The sequence below is a fragment of the Paroedura picta genome, chromosome 4 (genome assembly GCF_049243985.1).
Source record: "Paroedura picta isolate Pp20150507F chromosome 4, Ppicta_v3.0, whole genome shotgun sequence".
Lineage (NCBI taxonomy): Eukaryota > Metazoa > Chordata > Lepidosauria > Squamata > Gekkonidae > Paroedura > Paroedura picta.
The window spans coordinates 121,529,575-121,547,000 of record NC_135372.1 but is presented as its reverse complement, the minus strand read 5'-3'; the positions used below and the strand labels follow the sequence as shown (position 1 = coordinate 121,547,000).

General features: G+C 43.9%; 1 long non-coding RNA gene across 1 annotated transcript in view; it reads left to right on the top strand.

Moving 5' to 3' along the window:
- The first annotated feature begins 3,821 nt into the window (after positions 1 to 3,821).
- Positions 3,822 to 17,426, top strand: part of LOC143836869 (uncharacterized) — a 28,221-nt gene continuing 14,616 nt past the window's right edge. Inside the window, exon 1 of the long non-coding RNA XR_013230804.1 lies at positions 3,822 to 3,878. This is a non-coding gene — a long non-coding RNA (uncharacterized LOC143836869). The remainder of the gene's footprint in view (positions 3,879 to 17,426) is intronic.

Below are 17,426 nucleotides of genomic sequence, written 5' to 3'. Positions count from 1 at the left end.
CAGATGGCAAGTTTAAGGGGGAAAGCAGCAAAGAATGGAGAATCCTTCCATGCAGACTGTCTTCGCAGTGGCAACAAGCACGCGATGTGGGAAGCTTCCAGAAGGACACAATAAACACCTTTTAAAAATGCAACAATTATGCACAATGTAGGGAAGTAGATGAAGAGAATATTTTTGCTTCTTCTTCCTTAACACTAGAACTCAGAGGCATCCATTGAAGTTAATGGCAGGTAGATTCAGGAAAACAGTGTACTTCACACAGTACTTAACTTTTGGAACTGGGGCAGAGCGGTAAGGCAGCAAACATGCAGTCTGAAGCTCTGACCATGAGGCTGGGAGTTCAATCCCAGCTGCTGGCTCAAGGTTGACTCAGCCTTCCATCCTTCCGAGGTCGGTAAAATGAATACCCAGCTTGCTGGGGGGGGGGGGGTAAACGGTAATGACTGGGGAAGGCACTGGCTAACCACCCCGTATTGAGTCTGCCATGAAAACGCTAGAGGGCGTCACCCCAAGGGTCAGACATGACCTGGTGCTTGCACAGGGGATACCTTTACCTTTACCATACCACAAGTTGTATAGAAGGGCAGGGCTGGTTTATCCATGTAGCACATGTAGTACGTGGTATTGGTCCCAAGATTCCAGGGGCCCCATGCAGTGCCTCCCCCCCCCCCCATGGATCAGGGTTGTAGCTTCTCTCCTCCCCCCCTTCCCTCTTTAAGGACACTCAGAGGGGCACACATTTCCACTTTGGGGGGCCTCTCTCTGCACCTCATCTGGCTGCTCCCACTGCAATTATACTCTACTAGGGCCCTGCGTATCCTTAAACCTGCTCTGGGGCTATGGACCTCGTGAATCCTTAAACTACTTCTGCATAAGGTCACTAATTAAATGGCTTTAAAGGGAAACTAGGCAAATTCATGGAAAATGGCCACAAGCTATGATGGCAGATTAGATTATTTCATTTCTATGCCTCTTCTTGTAGGCCTACCAGGAGTATCTGACTGTCCACTGTAAAGGAACTGGATGCTGGACAAGGTGGACCAGTGGTTAGACATTTAACCAGGATTTTTGCCATGATCTGAAGATATTTGATTTCATTCAGTGATATTATGGAGCAATATTGAAATATGTGGTGGTATTTGAAACAAGGCACGAAAAGGCTTGTGTTTCATGCTTGATACTTTCTTCACCTGACTTGGATACAAACATTCACTCACCGGAAACCAGAATTGGAACATTAGCTTTCTTTATTAATGACATTCTTATGATCTCTCCTGCTTATTTACCTGGTCTTGTAAACAAGCCCTGACCTGAATAACCCAGCCTAGTCCAATCTCATCAGATCTTGGAAGCTAAGCAAGATTCACCGTGGATAGCATTGGATAGGAGATCTCCAAAGAATACCAGGGTCATGACACAGAGAAAAGCAATGACAAACCACCTCTGAATGTCTCTTGCCTTGAAAATGCTATGGGGTCGCCATAAGTCAGCTGTGACTTGATGGTAGTTTCCACCACCTGTAAACACAAAATAAGCTGAGGAATCATTGGGGAGGGAAAAACTTTAAAATCCCATTGATCCCCAAAATCCATAATTCCTCCTGCAATAATTTATTTCCTCACCAGGATATATTCAAGCTCCCCTCCCCTTTCCTGCACATTTGGGATAGAATAGATTGAGATCCCTATCTTGTCCGAAGATGGCTGGATTCCGTGACTTTTACTTACACAGAAACCAGCCAATTTTCTACTAGACATTCTGACAACTTAACACTGAGCACCTGAATATTCACGCTCTATTTCTAGAGGGTTGTACAAACAGCAACAATCTTCTTTTTGTAGAGTGAAACCCCAATTGGGTGGAACATGGAAAGGATTGTTGGCCTGGGAAGGAAGCAAAAGTGATTTATAAACTGTAAAAATAGCAAAAGACAGACAGTGAAGGCCAGCAAAGATGAAACCAAATTACAAAATATCTGAAAGAAGATCTGGTAACAAAGGTGAACCTGAAATAATATCTTGTGAAAGTCACCTATAATAGAGGTCTTCCAGGAACTGAGGTGACCCAATGAAACTATTGAACTAGGTGGAAAGAGTTCAAAGGTACCTCTAGACTGCTGAAATAGTTTATACTCCACACATTCCTGCTACAGTAAATGTACACTTAAACTATGAAATTCTTGGAAGAGGTTGTTTCCTTCCTATTCCATCCAACTGTATTCTGATTGACTTGATAACCTGGAATCACTGAAGGTTTGCGATGCAAACAGACCTGTTCAGATACTTCAGGATGTCACATATTGGTACCATCCACTATGGGAAAGACTTGATGTAAGTTCTGTAACACTATTTTACCACTATGCTATACAGCAGGGGTAGTCAACCTGTGGTCCTCCAGATGTTCATGGACTACAATTCCCACAAGCCCCTGCCAGCATTTGCTGGAAGGGGCTCATGGGAATTGTAGGCCATGAACATCTGGAGGACCACAGGTTGACTACCCCTGCAGTACATGCTGTTTTATCCAAACTATTATAGTTGAATTGCTGCACAAAGTTAAAAGAGGGTCATCTCTCTATGCTGGTGTGTATGTGCGCCTAAGGGCACTGACCGTGTAATATATGTTCCTGTTCGCTACTGCCTAGTGGCTAAGTGGCAGATACTTTTTGTTGAGTGGGGGTACCAGGCATGCTCCTGGGAAAGGGAGTTAGTGGATGCACTTCCCAAGTCAGGTACTCTGGAAAGATTTTGTGTACTGCAGCTCAAATAAGGCAACTTTATATTCTTGCCTTGGTAGTATGGACTCCATACTTTATAGATTTGGCCTTCCAAGTATTTTGAACACAGGTTACACATTTTTGCTAAGTTAAAAAAAAATCCAATATGAGAAGAAAGTCAATAGTGGTATGGGCTGGAGAGAGAAGGTGGCAAATGAAGGGGAAGAAGTACAGGAAGAATGTGAGAGCACTTCCACACCGTTTAAATGTAGCGTAACGCTTACCTTATGAAGTCATTATATTCCGGCCCCTCACATGCCCCTCACATCCAGCATCTGGGCAGTAACCGGCTGGCTACATCCTCCATTTTAAAGTGCTAGTTGGTGAATGCCAAAATGTGGATTCACCAATATATTTAGCGCTACCTAATGGAGAGCAGCCAGCAGCCTGCCAGACAAAGCCAGGTATGGAGGTTCAAATACGCAAAAGATACCTGCCTCATTCTGCCTTTGCTCCCATCCCGTCTTCCAGGGACAGGACCATCATTTTTAATATATCTGACATCTTAAAATGCCCCTGCCACCTGCAGCAAGGGAACTCTGAGGAGTGTGTGTGCGTGCGTGTGTTTGTGCGTGCATGCAGGGGAGGGGAACCAGCAGCAACGAGCCCCCACTGGGTAGCGTGTGTGCGTGTGTTTGTGCAGGAGGGGGGAGGCAGTGGCAGCAGAAGAGAGTTTTTTTTTAACTGAACTCCCTGGAGCAATGAATAGGCATTCAGTCGTGCAGGCAAAAGCAACATTTCCCCCAAAAAAGTTGTAGCACAAAGCATGCCTCTCCAAGCTCCCCCCCCCCAAATCAGGAATGAGATTTATTTTTAAAAGAAGCAAGCATAGCGATTCCATAAGCGGTGGCAATAAAGACGCTCTATGCATCATGATTAGATGCATAGGCATTTCAACAGAGAACTGCTGATTTAAAAAAATCAGTGGGCATTGCGGGGGGCCCTTCAAAGCATGGAGAAAGGGGATTGGCTGCCTGGCTTCATTGGCAGGGGCAAGGGAGTCAGGTATAAATTGCATTGCTCTCTTCCGCCATTTCCAGCAGCACTTGTGGAGGGGGAGAAACGCTAAATGGCGGCAGAGGAGAGCGAGAGAGCAGGAAAGGTGAGGAGGGGCCGGGAGGCTCGATTATATGCAGCGTTCTGCCACTCAGCTGGTGTAACACTGTTTTTAACTGTGCAGAAATGCTCCGAGTATTGGCAGAAGAAACAAATGGGGAACCACTACTGTGAAAGTTGTCATGTGGGGCTTAAGGAAACTTGTCTGTCCCAAGCCCACACATTCTGAGAGTGATGCGTCAGCTAGTTTTGGTGTACTCCGATGCCAGTATTTACTACCCCAGTGCTCAGCTATAATTTCCATGTTTTATTTGACCGAGGTTCCTTCAAAGATGTGCTAGGTTATATGAACTGAATGTAGTGGTGCGTTCCCCTCAGAGCTAAATACAAAAGAGGCGGCTTTGGGCTCTTTCTGGGGGCAGCGGGCTCTTTCTTTCTTGCTCTTTCAGTGATCTGGTTAATTGACATCTTTTTCCCCCTCCTAGGAATATTTGGCACTTACTCCCTGTCATTAACTCTCCACAAATAAGCCCAGCATTGTCTTGTGTGGAAAATGCTTTTGTGAGCTGAACTCAAGGCTGCATGGATGAAGCATGAGTTCAAGGACAGGGGTGACAGCGCTAATAATAAGGGGTCACTAGCTGGGATAAACGCTGACAATGGGCTGAAGGAAGCAAACAAAATGCAGAAGAAGTGGTGGGTGGGACACGAGGCAGAGGAAACACAGCCCCCAGATGGACAGTTCAGAATCCATGTGGAGAATGCGCTGGAGTGTGAGAATCAAGGCAATGTATTTTAAGTCACAGAAACAAATGCAAACCGGTCTGAATCCAGTTGGACTTCAGAACTCTTTAAAATATTTTCCAATACATCTTTTCTATTGGGAGAAAAACGTTTTCAAGTAATAGAGTTTGTAGCCGCATGAAGGCAAAATTATTAAGAATGCAAATGTGGTTTGTGCAGAGCGCTCCAAACTGATGGGCATATTTAGAGCCCATAAGAAAATGATGCCACCAGTGTGTCAGAACCTTAATGATACTTGGCTAGAATACACCAACCTGTAAATTCTTTTTGTTACTGTGAGAATTTCCATTAGTGCAAGATAAGGAACAGTTTCTTGAAATAAAGAACAGGTGGTTGACCTAACTGCAAAGGTGGGGGGGGGGGAGCAGGGGAGAATGGGGATTTTACTTTATTCTGTATTTTTAAAATTGTGTTTTGTTCGCTGCTTTGAGCCATAAGGAAAAGTGAAATATAGATACTGGGAAGAATGAAAAGGAAGTACGTTTTCCCCCCTATTTGTTGTTATGAGTCGCCCTGAGTTCTTCGACTAAGATTTCTATTTTCATATGAAAATAAATAAATAAATAAATAAATGTTTGCTTCTTCTCATGGTAGCTTCAGAGAAACAATTTTTCTTCAAACCAATTGTTAATTAGACCCTTTCCTCTTTTTGCATTTTGGGGTGTGGGATGCTTTTTCAGGAAGAGCTTTTGGTGTTGCTGAAAAAATGTGATATCTCCACTTAGGAAAATGCTGGCCACTCAGTGCATGTGTATGTGTGGTGTATGTGCGGTGTGTATGTCTGTGTGTGTGTGTGTGGGGGGGCTGCTTGAAAAAGGTGGCAAGCAACATAAGATACTGTGCAACCCTCTCCCTCCCTTGGAAAATTGTAAATTGCAGAAAGGGGGGAACCAATTGTATGGTGCCTTTTGCTTTATTTGCTTTTGCGTTGTTGCTGCCAGTTTAAGGGGAGCAAGCCACAGCAACTGTGGAGTTCAATCATTCACTATTTTGGTAACCATTTTTGTTGGGGTGGGATTGAATAAGAAGTGAAAACATTTACCTGGCAAGAGAGGGGTTGATTGGTTCTGCATAATGCTGCATATTGGCTCCGCTGCAGTAGTTGCGGCATCAGGATGTAAAATCTGATCCTTTTCCCAGTCCTTTGCCAAGAGAGGAGGAACGTCAGGTTTCACACAGAGGCAGCCCTGTAGATGGGTCTCATTTAAATGGGCAATTTCCCCTTTAAAGACAGGCAATGTTTTTGGTTCTGTTCAGTTGCTTCCTTGAAAGACTGACACTGGGGAGAGGGTTCTTTAGATAGGGATCAAAGTCTTTCAAGAAAACTCCAGACTACAGAGATCAGTTCCTCTGAAGGGTAGAATCTATGGTATCATATTCGTGCTCACTTCCTTCCCCTCTCCAAACTCTACTCTTCTCAGCCCCCCCCCCCCCCCCAGCTTCCCAGGACTTTCCAAACCACTAGCAATGCTGGGCCCAGCCAAGATGATCCACCTGTCTCCCCCTGATATGCCTTGCTCCTTTTGGCTCACTGCAGGTTTTCCATGTTTTGCAGTAGAAGTGTCTGGATTCTGGTTTTGTGAGTGGCTCAGCATCCATCCTTATCATGAAACAGCCAAGCTCAGAAATCAAGTATGTTCAATATGTGTTTGAAAGATGAGTTGTACTAAGATGTGGGGGGCAACTCCCACCCCCTGCATCTCATAGCCAGGCTTCATAATTAGGGTTGCTGGCATCTAGCAGGAAATAGAGGGGTAGGGACATAGGGGGGGTATCATCATTGAATGGGATGTGATGTCACTTCCAGGGTAAACTAGAAGTGATGTTATGATGTGATGTTAGTGATTAAAAAAAATTATCCCACCACCCAAAAGAGTGGTATTGAGAAGTAAGAGTTGCTAGTAGAAGATCTGCCATAATGACTCTATCGGCAACCCTATATGCATACATATCACCCTCTGTTACAGCAATACTTGGCTGCTGGGGTTGCCAACTCTGGGATGTTTAGGGGTACAGCCTCAGGAGGGTAGTGCTTGGGAAGGGGAAGGACTTCAAAGGGTCCATTCTCCAAAGCTGCCCTTTCCTCTAGAGAACTGTTCTTTGTGATAAATTCTAATTCCATGAGAACTCCAGTCCTCACCAGGAGGCTGGCAACCCTGTTGGTTGCTCATATGGGTTTCCCATTTGTTAAATCTGATATGGAGCCATCTCTGTGCAAATGAAGTTAACTATGTGGTATACTGTAATATTGTTATCACACATGTGGCATGGCCAGATTTTACTGCTCCTTCTACAACTAGTAATCAGTTATCAAGTACAATTTTCATATTTATCTTTGTTTTCTCCCCAATGGGGACTCGAAGCATTTCATTATCTCATTTTTCTTTTCTCTACTTGATCCTGACAACAGTAAGCCTGTGAAGTAGATTAGAATGAGAGTGACTGGGCCAAGGTCACCCAGCAAGATTCTATGGCAGAATGAGAACTCAATTAACTTTGGCCTCCCAGATCCTAGATTGTCACTACATCACTACACCATACTGTCTCTCTGAAAGTAACTTTGGGAGTTATTTTAAAACAACTACCATTTAGAGTAGGACAGAAAGTTTACTACAGGTACAGAACAAGGGTTTTTTTTTTTTGGGGGGGGGGCTAAAAAACAAAACAAAAACAGCCCTTTACCCTACAACTCCCAAACTTCTCCATAACTATTGGATACATTTTGAGTTGACTTCTTTTACTTTGCTTGGGCAGCCCTATAAGAGAAAGAGCCATAAATAGGGCTGGTTCAATGACAATTGTGACTCATTTGTGTCAACTCAAAACTCCCAATTGAATCTTTGAGCCCAACAAGAGCATTTGATGGGCTCTTTAGTGAATTCTACTACAATACACCTAATTTACTTCCTGATGTCAAAAGGCTGAATTGTGCTACAACTGCAAGCCCAAAATGTCTAGAGGAAAAGCTGAGGGAGAGAGGAAGTAGCCACAAGACCTTCTATGAATCCCTGCACATGGAGTTTCACAGAATGTTTAAATCTGGCTCTTAACATGGCAGGCTTTCAAATTCTGCTGCTGTTTTTTAGGTCTGTTTTTTAACCCAGATCTCACTAGGATTTAAGTCTTATGTTTGATGTTCCCGATATGTTATTTACGGGATTATGACGAGATCACCAGATAAAACCTGACACAAACTTGGCAAATTGTCCAGTGTGTTCTCCTTTTTTGAAAGCTTAATGATTTCATTGTCAAAACAAGAAGCTTGGGAACTTAGCTTGGGAATAACGGTCCTGTCCAACACCAGCTTAGTCACACAGGCGACGTCAGAAAAAACAGAATCCATTCAGACAAAGGCAAAGAATATAATTACACAGGAGCAAGCCCATCTCAGATGCAAGAGGCAGCCTGTGCTGATGGTTTATGCCTGTAGATCATCGACGGGCAGATCAGGCTAATGCACTTGGATGACACATTAAACCGTTCCTTGCTTCCCTTCATTCTACAGTTGCATCTCAATGAATGCTCCTTCTTTTCTCTCTTTTCGTGCTTATTTATTATTATTTATTTATTCTTTTCTTTATTTCATTTGTATACCGCCCTCCCTTGAGGTTCAGGGCAGTTCACATGGAACGTAAGATAACAATACATCAAACTCGCAATACATCAAATACAGCAATGGTAATAATAACAACAACAGAGAATAACAATTTAACAGGGTAACAATCAAACAGGTTCATGGTTCAGTTCAGGTTCACGGATTCCTGGGAGGGAGGTTCGGGGGCCTAGCAAGTGTTGCTGGTTCCGGTCGACCTCAAGCAAATGCCTGGTGGAAGAGCTCCCTTTTGCAGGCCTCGCTGAACTGTTTTAGGTCCATGAGGGCCCTGATCTCCTCTGGGAGCTCATTCCACCAGGTGGGGGCCAGGACAGAGAAGGCTCTGTCCCTGCTTAAGCAGGCTTCTTTGGACCCAGGATTACTAGCCAGAGGGGATGGCAGAGCGCCATCTAAAGGTTTTGGTTCTCCACTTTCCACTTTTTTGTGGGTAACTTTGTATTCTAGATGCAAGTTGCACAGCAAATGCATTTATGCTATCTCACCAAAGACAGGCTTGAGGCAACTTACATGTTAACGTGATAGAACTAAACCTACAGTACGAAAAACGATCCCATTAAAGGAAGCTTCATAAAACAACACCAAGTAGCGTAAAATGATATTCATACAATAGTTCTCAGGCTAGAAGCAGATAATTAAAAAAAAAACAAAACAATGGATTCCCCTCAGTTGAAAGCTTACGTAAAAAGGCGTGTTGTGGACCTACCACTTAAAGAACAGGAAGTTAGATGCCAGGTGAGCCTCAAAGTTGAGGTGCCATCACTGAAAAAGCCCTGTCTTGGTCGTAAGCCACCTTGTCTCTGCAGGCAGGAACATAGAAAACAGAGTTTGGGATGAAGAGCTTAACTGGCAGGCTTATAAGCCAGCAACACTGAAAAATGCATACATTAAATGGGGGAAAATTGGTGCAAGGAAATAGAACATGGTCTGAAAATTGAGAATGACAGGTTTAATTCTCATAAGAGAGAAGCAAAATTGAATCAGATTGTGCAGTGAAATACCAGGAACGAGAAATGTAATCATTTCTTGTAACTGTTGGACTTTTATTGTAATGTTTGTGTGCTGTAATGTGGAGCCCATGCAAGTCTGTTCCCAGTCTTCAAGCAGAAGACCTGTCCAATTATTCCCAGTAGGCATTCTCGCCATTAGTACATCCCTTCCTTCAAAAAACCACCCCCACCACCAACTTCCCCTTACTCTGTCATTATTAACTTTGGAAGACTTTCAGGGAGACTGGTGTGACTTTTTTTCAACCAAATCACACCAAAATTGTGGTGGAATGGACGATATCTGTCCTTTCAATAACCCCACCTGTCAAGCAAACTGGACCAAGAAGAATTTGAATTCTACAGGCCCCTGAACAAGCTGCCTCCAGTCCCATATAAAGCCAGGAGGGAGGATGAACTTGTCTGCAGCTTGTCTTCAAAGGTGATTAGCTAGAGTCATCTCTGCTCCTCCCATTCAAAGATCTGATTGGAAGGAAAATACAATTATTTAACCAAGTCAGTGGAATGAAGGGAAAGAGGAGGCATGCTGCTTTCACAGCAAGCATGCAAACTGAAAAGCAGAAGCAACAACAATAAGATTGTTTCAGAGAGGGGGTTTGTTTATACCAGGGGAAGTCAAACTGCAGCCCTCCAGATGTCCATGGACTACAATTCCCATGAGCCCCCTGCCAGCAAATTTGCTGGCAGGGCTCAGGGGAATTCTAGTCCATGGACATCTGAAGGGCTGCAGTTTGACTACCCCTGGTTTATACCAGCAACCCTGGATTTGTATTTCCATTCTAGGAAGGGAGGGGCTGTGGCTCGGCAGCAGAGCATCTGCTTGGCATACAGAAGGTTCCAGGTCCACTCCCTGGCATCTCCAGCTAAAAGGATCAGGCAGTAGGTAAGGTAAAAGAACACTTCTGCCACTTTCCATCTGGGTAGACAAGGTTGTCCTTGATGGACCTAGGGCCTGGTTCAGTGTAAAGCAGTTTCAAGCTTCTGTACTGACTCAAACCGGTCATTGCTATGTATATTTTCAGCTCAGCAACTTCTAGTAGAAACCATATCCACAGTGCAATCCTAATCAGTGTTATACACTTCTAAGCCCACAGGAATCAGTAATCTTGGATAACATGAATGAGGGTTGTGTCTTAACAGGGTGGGAGAAGGATTCTTGCCAAAGCACTTTGCTGTTCTTCTTTTGATGAATAATTTATTTATAGAGCTCCTGAATTTAAGGTGGTATCCCCACAACAAATATAAATATGAAATGTGTCCCGTTGGAAGTCTGCAGTGGATAAAGATAACAAAGGAAAAGGGCAACAGAGACATAAAAAGTGCTGATAGCTTGTTCTGATATGCCTATGTTGCAGAACGGCTTTTCCAAATGGTCTTCCAGCCATGTACAAGAGGGCAGAGGAGAAACATGATCACATCCACTGTCCCTCCATCTCATGTATTGTCTATGACTGTATGCTAGGGATGCCAGCCTCCAGGTGGGACCTGAGGATCCCATCTCTAGACAAAATTGATCAGATACCCTGGAGAAAATGGATGCTTTGGAGTGTGGACTCTATGGCTTTGTACCCTGAAGTCCCTGTTCTCCCCAGGCTCCACTTCCCAAATTTCCAGGAGTTTCCCAACTTGGATTTGAAAACCCTACTGTATGCACAAAGCCTATGTGCTCTCTCTGTATATGAGATCTGGAATACTACAAAATGCTGTTTCAGCTGCATGCAGTTTTGCTCTCCTTCCATTGGTCACCAGGCAAGGTTGTGATAAGAGGAAGTAGGGATAGGAATGCTTTGAAAAATCCACCCCAATTTCTTGTTAGAATGTAGGAGTAACCATACTGAGTCAAACCAGTAGCTCGTCTAATCCAGCATTCTGATTTACACTGAGTCCAGTTAGATACTCCCAATGGCCTACAAACAGGACAAAGAAGCCAAAACCTTCCCTTGCTGTTTTTCCCTGTACTGGTATTCAAAGTTATACTGCCTCTGAACATGGAGGCTCCAGTAAGTCAGGAATCTTCAACGCTTATGAATTTATGGGCACCTTTGGAATTCTAACACAGTGGGGTGGGTCAGCCACAAAATGGCTGCCATAAGAGGGGAACCCTTTCACAAAATGGCTGCCACAGTTTACCATCAGTTATACCATGAAGGGACTGTGTTATGAGTGGAAGCTTCTACCAAATCTGCATAGCCAATGAAACCCCCAATGGCCAATAGCCCCACCTGGACCTGTCTACTTTCTAAAATACATGGTGGGCACCAGGAAAGATGTTAGCAGGTGCATTGTCCTCATAGGTAACACATTGGGGACCTCTGTGTTAGGACTAATGTTCATTGTTAGACAGGCTGTTCTTTCTTGCATGATGGAACTCATATTTTGGATTCCTGGGAACTTTTTCACCTAGGCATTAGCAAGATACAGATTTCCTTAGCATTAGTTATGTTGCTATATTATGCTTTCCAATGGCTCCATGGGGCTCATTGTTGTCTCTCTGAAAATTTAAAAATTCTGAGGCTTCAGTGTTGTCCATTACCAGACATGCACCTTCTCCCACTGCTGATGTGATCATGGTCCTGCACCGTTGACTCTGGAGATCAAGAAGATTAGCTTGTAGATTTCATAAAAACAGCCACAATCTGTAACAAAGAAATTACAAATGCACCTTATTTATCAATGCATGTTCAGACGAGCCCTTTTTGCCTAAGCATCTAGCAGGCAGTCAGAAAACTGGCTTCAGGTGGACACAGAACAACATCAAAGTGATATTGGGTCATGCAATGGCTTGCTGAAATTATTGCATACAGTGGTCTCCTCTCTATGGTCCTTTGGCTATGTGGAGGAGGAACTATCACTGGTAGGATGGCACGTTTAACATTCCCAGCACTGTAGAGCTCTTTCAAGATGGTTCACAAAAATGTTCCACTTTGTCAATCAGTTGGCGCCTGCACCCCACCAGATTAGCATGGGCAAAGAGCCATTCTCTGCGGCAATTGATCGTCGTCATTTATTATTTACAGTGCACCTATACTAGGCGCCATTCAAAAGCCGTGGCCTGCCCACAGGATCACAATGAAATCTCAGGCAGAGTTCCAATCTCCTCCAAGTGATCAGTTCTTGGGCACATCATCTCCCTGTGTGGAAAGTTTAATCATAATAGCTTGTCTGATAGATTATTAGAATGTGACGATGCCCTTCTCCTATAAGAAGACACAATTACTCTTTTCTGTGATACACAGGAGAAGCTTTTGGTGTTCATTTGTTTTCCTGGAAAGTGTCTCTGTGCATCTCTTCAAGGGCTAGTCATCTCTATGTGTAAAGTACAAATTTGATAAAGAAACAATTTTTGCTTCCCTCACTCAGACCTTTGCTGCATGGGTGGTGTTGCGCCTTGCCACCGCCTGGTTTTTGGCTGGGGGCAGGTTGCCCCACCTCTTCCTGGCTCTGCACATTATAGCATTTGTCCCAATGCACCCCGTCCACTCTGGTTGTATGATCCCTCACAGCAGCCACAGCAGTGAGGTTCTGCAATGCCCTGAGGCAGCATGGACCTTTATTTTTTTTTTTAAGAATGTGGTATTGCATAACAACATAATACCACATTCTAAAAAAAATGCCACCTAAGGCATTTCTTTTTCCTTCCTGGATGCTTTACTCAGGCATAGGTGGGGAGGAGCCCAATTCTTCCTCAGATGCATGGCCCAGATCTGACATAGGCCCCAATGAGGCCCATGGCAAAGAAGGAGATGTGGATTTATCTGTGTTCCCTTACTGTTGCCATAAAGGTGGCCCATAATGGAAGGATACCTCACACAGAGACAACCTTCACGCATAGAAGCCCATGACTGGACTCTGAGCAGGTTGGTACACACAGGAACCAGCTGGGCAGAGACTGACTAGGGCCCCTCAGTAGACCCAGGAAGCCTGGCCCGGTCTCCATCTTGTTTGGCTTTCTTTCTCCTGTCTAACTTTCTTTCCCTTGCCTAGAAAAGCCAGGGCAGATTTCCACCTGGTTTGAGCTGGACTAGAACTTTATCTTCTACTTCCTGCTTGCCCAACTGACTGAGCAAAGTATGCACATTATGGAAATCACCCCCTCCCGGCCAAAGACCATTAGACTATCAACAAGAAACTATTGACAATACACATGCTAATAAAGGAGCTGCAGTCTTGCTTTCTCCTTGGTGTAATAGTTTCTATCTGTTGGGAGGGTTTAACTGCCCCCACAATAGACAACAAAATGTTAAAATATATAAATCTCTCCCTGCGCTTCCAAGTAGTACACACCCAGAAAATCTCTCTGACACACTTTCTGCATGATACTTGATATTTTGTATTTTTATGTATACTCTGTGGCTTTTAATTGTTATTAAACTCTTCTCCACTGCTTTGTGGCATGCACCATTGAAAAGCAAGGCTGAAACATTTTGATGAATAAATTAACACATAATTCTTCTGCATGCGTAGACTGAATCCACACATTCCTTTCACGAAGAAAGACAGACACAAACAAATAAAGATGTCATGGGGAGTTGTAAAGTTGTTGACTTTCCCTTGCTGCATTATATAGTTATATTAACGTGGTCACTTAAGAAAAAAGCCATTGCTTCAATTCTATTTCCCCCTGCTTGTTCTGTCATTTGCTGGTTGGGGCTGGTTACAGCCTAGCAAGGCTCACACCTGGTCTTGCTGGTGTTCTTTAAAATTCTGTTCTGTTTTGGTGTTGGTTGCTGTGGAAGAAGGCAGGCCAGAAAGAATATTCCCTTTGGGTAGAAAGTCCAATGGCTTTGGTGCTGTACAGTCTCAGGTATGTAAGAGCCCCTTTGGTGAAGATGCACCCTGTCCTCCACCAGTTGCCAAATGAATCCTTTCTGAGGTGCTCTTCTCACAAACAGCATCTTCATCTTAAACTAAGCAGATAATTGCTTGTCAAACTGATTGATGTTCTGTGGAACTGTCTTTTCCAAGAAAGAGCCACCCCCCCCCCAAGAGATGATTTGATTTTTGTACTAGGACTTTTTTTCCCCATCAAGAGCTGTAACTCTCCCCCCTCCCCCACTCTGAAGTAGTAATTATTTAATGAATAGCCATCCATGTTCCCTTGTCAGTTGTTCCTTGCAACAATCATTTGGTTTTGTCTGCCTGGATAGCAACCAAAAATATTAAAATAATAGTAAAAAGAATGATCTTTCATAGACAATATGCAATGTGGCCCTTGGAATTAATTATTTGGATAACAAGGAGAGGAGGAAGAGACAGAAAAGGCAGGCTGCCATGTCAGGCCACTAAATAAACTCCAAAAGACCATTAGGTAAAGGTAAAGGTATCCCCTGTGCAAGCACCGAGTCATGTCTGACCCTTGGGGTGACGCCCTCCAGCGTTTTCATGGCAGACTCAATACGGGGTGGTTTGCCAGTGCCTTCCCCAGTCATTACCGTTTACCCCCCAGCAAGCTGGGTACTCATCTTACCGACCTCGGAAGGATGGAAGGCTGAGTCAACCTTGAGCCGGCTGCTGGGATTGAACTCCCAGCCTCATGGGCAAAGCTTTCAGACGGCTGCCTTACCACTCTGCGCCACAAGAGGCTCATTTCAAAAGACCATTAGGAATTCCTAAAAAGGAATGACCTTTTAATGTCAGCTGCTTTTTGTCCTTGTCTTTATCTTCTATCATTTTCCTCATTTATGGGCTATCAGAACTGAGATTGAGAATAATCACTAGTTATTTGTATGTTTGTGTGTGGGGAGGACACTTGGGGCCTTTCCGCACAAGGACCAATGTTGCTAAATGTTTTCAGTATACAGAAACGCTATATTTAATAGTGGAATTTCGTCATTCCGCATACCTTTAATTCTAGTGGAATATTGAAGTCCCAGTAGCGGTCTATTAATTCCCCACAGGTTTCCGGTCTTGCTGGAATCGCAACAAAGGAAGCGATATTTTTCTGCACTTTTTCCCGCCCCTGGCCGTCAATCCAACAGAACGGCCAATGAACTGTTGTGTTCGTGCTCCCAAAAAGCCCCTTTCCCTTTAAAAACCCAAACACACCAGTTGCAACGAATATTTGTTCAATCATTGTCTCAGAAAGACCTTTTTAAGCTGGCGCTTAATCGTTTACACCCTCTTCAAGCAAAAAAAAAAATCCTCCCCTCCCCCCCCGATGGGCGCGATTTGTGGCCGAAATTACAGGCAGTGTCGAACAAGGGGCTGTATTGTGCTTGGAAACTTTAAAGACACTTGCAGTAGGGAGATTTGTTTTACTGTTAAGCTCTTCTGTGGAGGGACTTTAGCCGGAGAAGCCTCGCTCATTCATTGCTTTTGCCAGTCTAAGGGAAAAAAAAATGGCGATCGCGTCTCCGGAAGCTCGGGGGCAAGAGCAAGGGAGGGACATTCTTCTACTGCTATTTTGAGAACATACATGTCTTTCGCTGATGTGTTGCAGCTTATGCTCAGAAGTGTAGCGGTTTTTTCAGCAGGAATCCACTTTTCTGGATTTCCCCCTAAGCGCTATAAAATTCCAATTGTTGCAGGAATTTGGCGGGAGTTTTGCGGTTTGCTCACGATGTCATGTGGAACATTAAATTAATAGGGTTCACGGAAGGTAAGACTTTGGCTACATTTAAGCCGTGTGGAATGGCCCTTGTTTGCTTCCTGTTCTGTAAGGGTTTTTTTTTTGAAAGCCAAATCTGTAAGATCTCTGTTGAGTGTTCAGTATTGAGGTCAGGGCTTCTACAAGCTTGAATATGCATCATGAACCAGAGCCCAGAGTTAATTGTACACAAAGACATAGTGTTGTTCCTATTAAGGATTACAATACAACTGCATTTTAATTATCTGTTCACATTTTGCTCATTGTGTTGCCCCCTTCTCTTCCTTTCTTGCAAAATAAGAACATTTTATGTCCCTTGCGATCCCCCACAAATATAAATGCTAGGCATCCTAAACTCCAATGACATTTATTCTTAGCTGAGAAGTAAAAAAACTGAAAGGATTAAAAATAAAGTTATATATTTATATCCTAGTTTTATACCTAATGACTACCCAAAGCAGCTTTCAAGATTGTTCTCCCCTCCTTTTACCCTCTTGAAAGCCCTCTGAGATAGTTGAGATTGATTGATCTAAGTTTACTCAAGGAAGTGAACAATCTTTTATGGCCGAGGAGGGTTTCAAACAGATCCTAACCCTACACCCTAACCACTATATTACATTGTCTGTTTTATAGCTGGATAGATTCATATAAAGGGTGGGAAGTGTCTGAGAGAAAGTTCTGGAGCTGAGGACATCAGCTCAAGAACAAGCCCTCCCCTGAAAATGATCAAAATGACTACAGTGCTGCTTCCGTAGGAACAGATGCCAGGGCTGATTTATCCACTTAGCACATGCTACCGACCCTGTGCTTCGAGGGTCCTTCACTAGGCCTGTCTCCTGATGGAACAGAGCTGTAGCATCTCTCCTCCCCGTTTTCCCTCTTTAAGGAGTGACACTTCTTTCAACTGGGGGGGTGGGCTCCACCCTCAGTCTGGCTTTTCCTCTTGCAATTGTACTCTGCTTGTTGTTGTTAGGTGCGAAGTCGTGTCCGACCCATCGCGACCCCATGGACAATGATCCTCCAGGCTTTCCTGTCCTCTACCATTCTTCGTGTACTCTGCTAGGGCCCTGCAAATCCTGAAACTGGTTCTGGTGCTACAGGCCCTGCAAATCCTTAAACCACTCCTGACAGAGGCACTGGAACAGCTGATATTTCTGGAAGCTGATGCATGATAATCGGCTGCTTGAGGACTCCAGGGCCAGACCAATCCTACTACAAAGTTAAGTAGCAGGTTATGCCCATGGAAGCAAAGACTTCCTTCATACACTTTTTTTTTTTATCACCAGACAACGGAGTAGGAATAAAATCACATTTTAACTATTTGCTTTAGGAACAAGGTAGACAGAAATTGCCTACCTGTGTAGTAATTTTTTCTCTTTTCCTTCTTCCAAGGAGCTGAGGGTGGCATGCATGAGGTTTCTGCCTTCATTTTAGTGTCTTCAACAACTCTGTGAGGCAGATAAAACAGAGAGAAGGACTGGCCCAAGGCCACCTCATGGGATTCATGACAGGGGAGGGATCTGAATCTAAATTCCTGACACTCTAACCACTACACCAATTGCTATTCAGAACTGTATTCTATTAAAT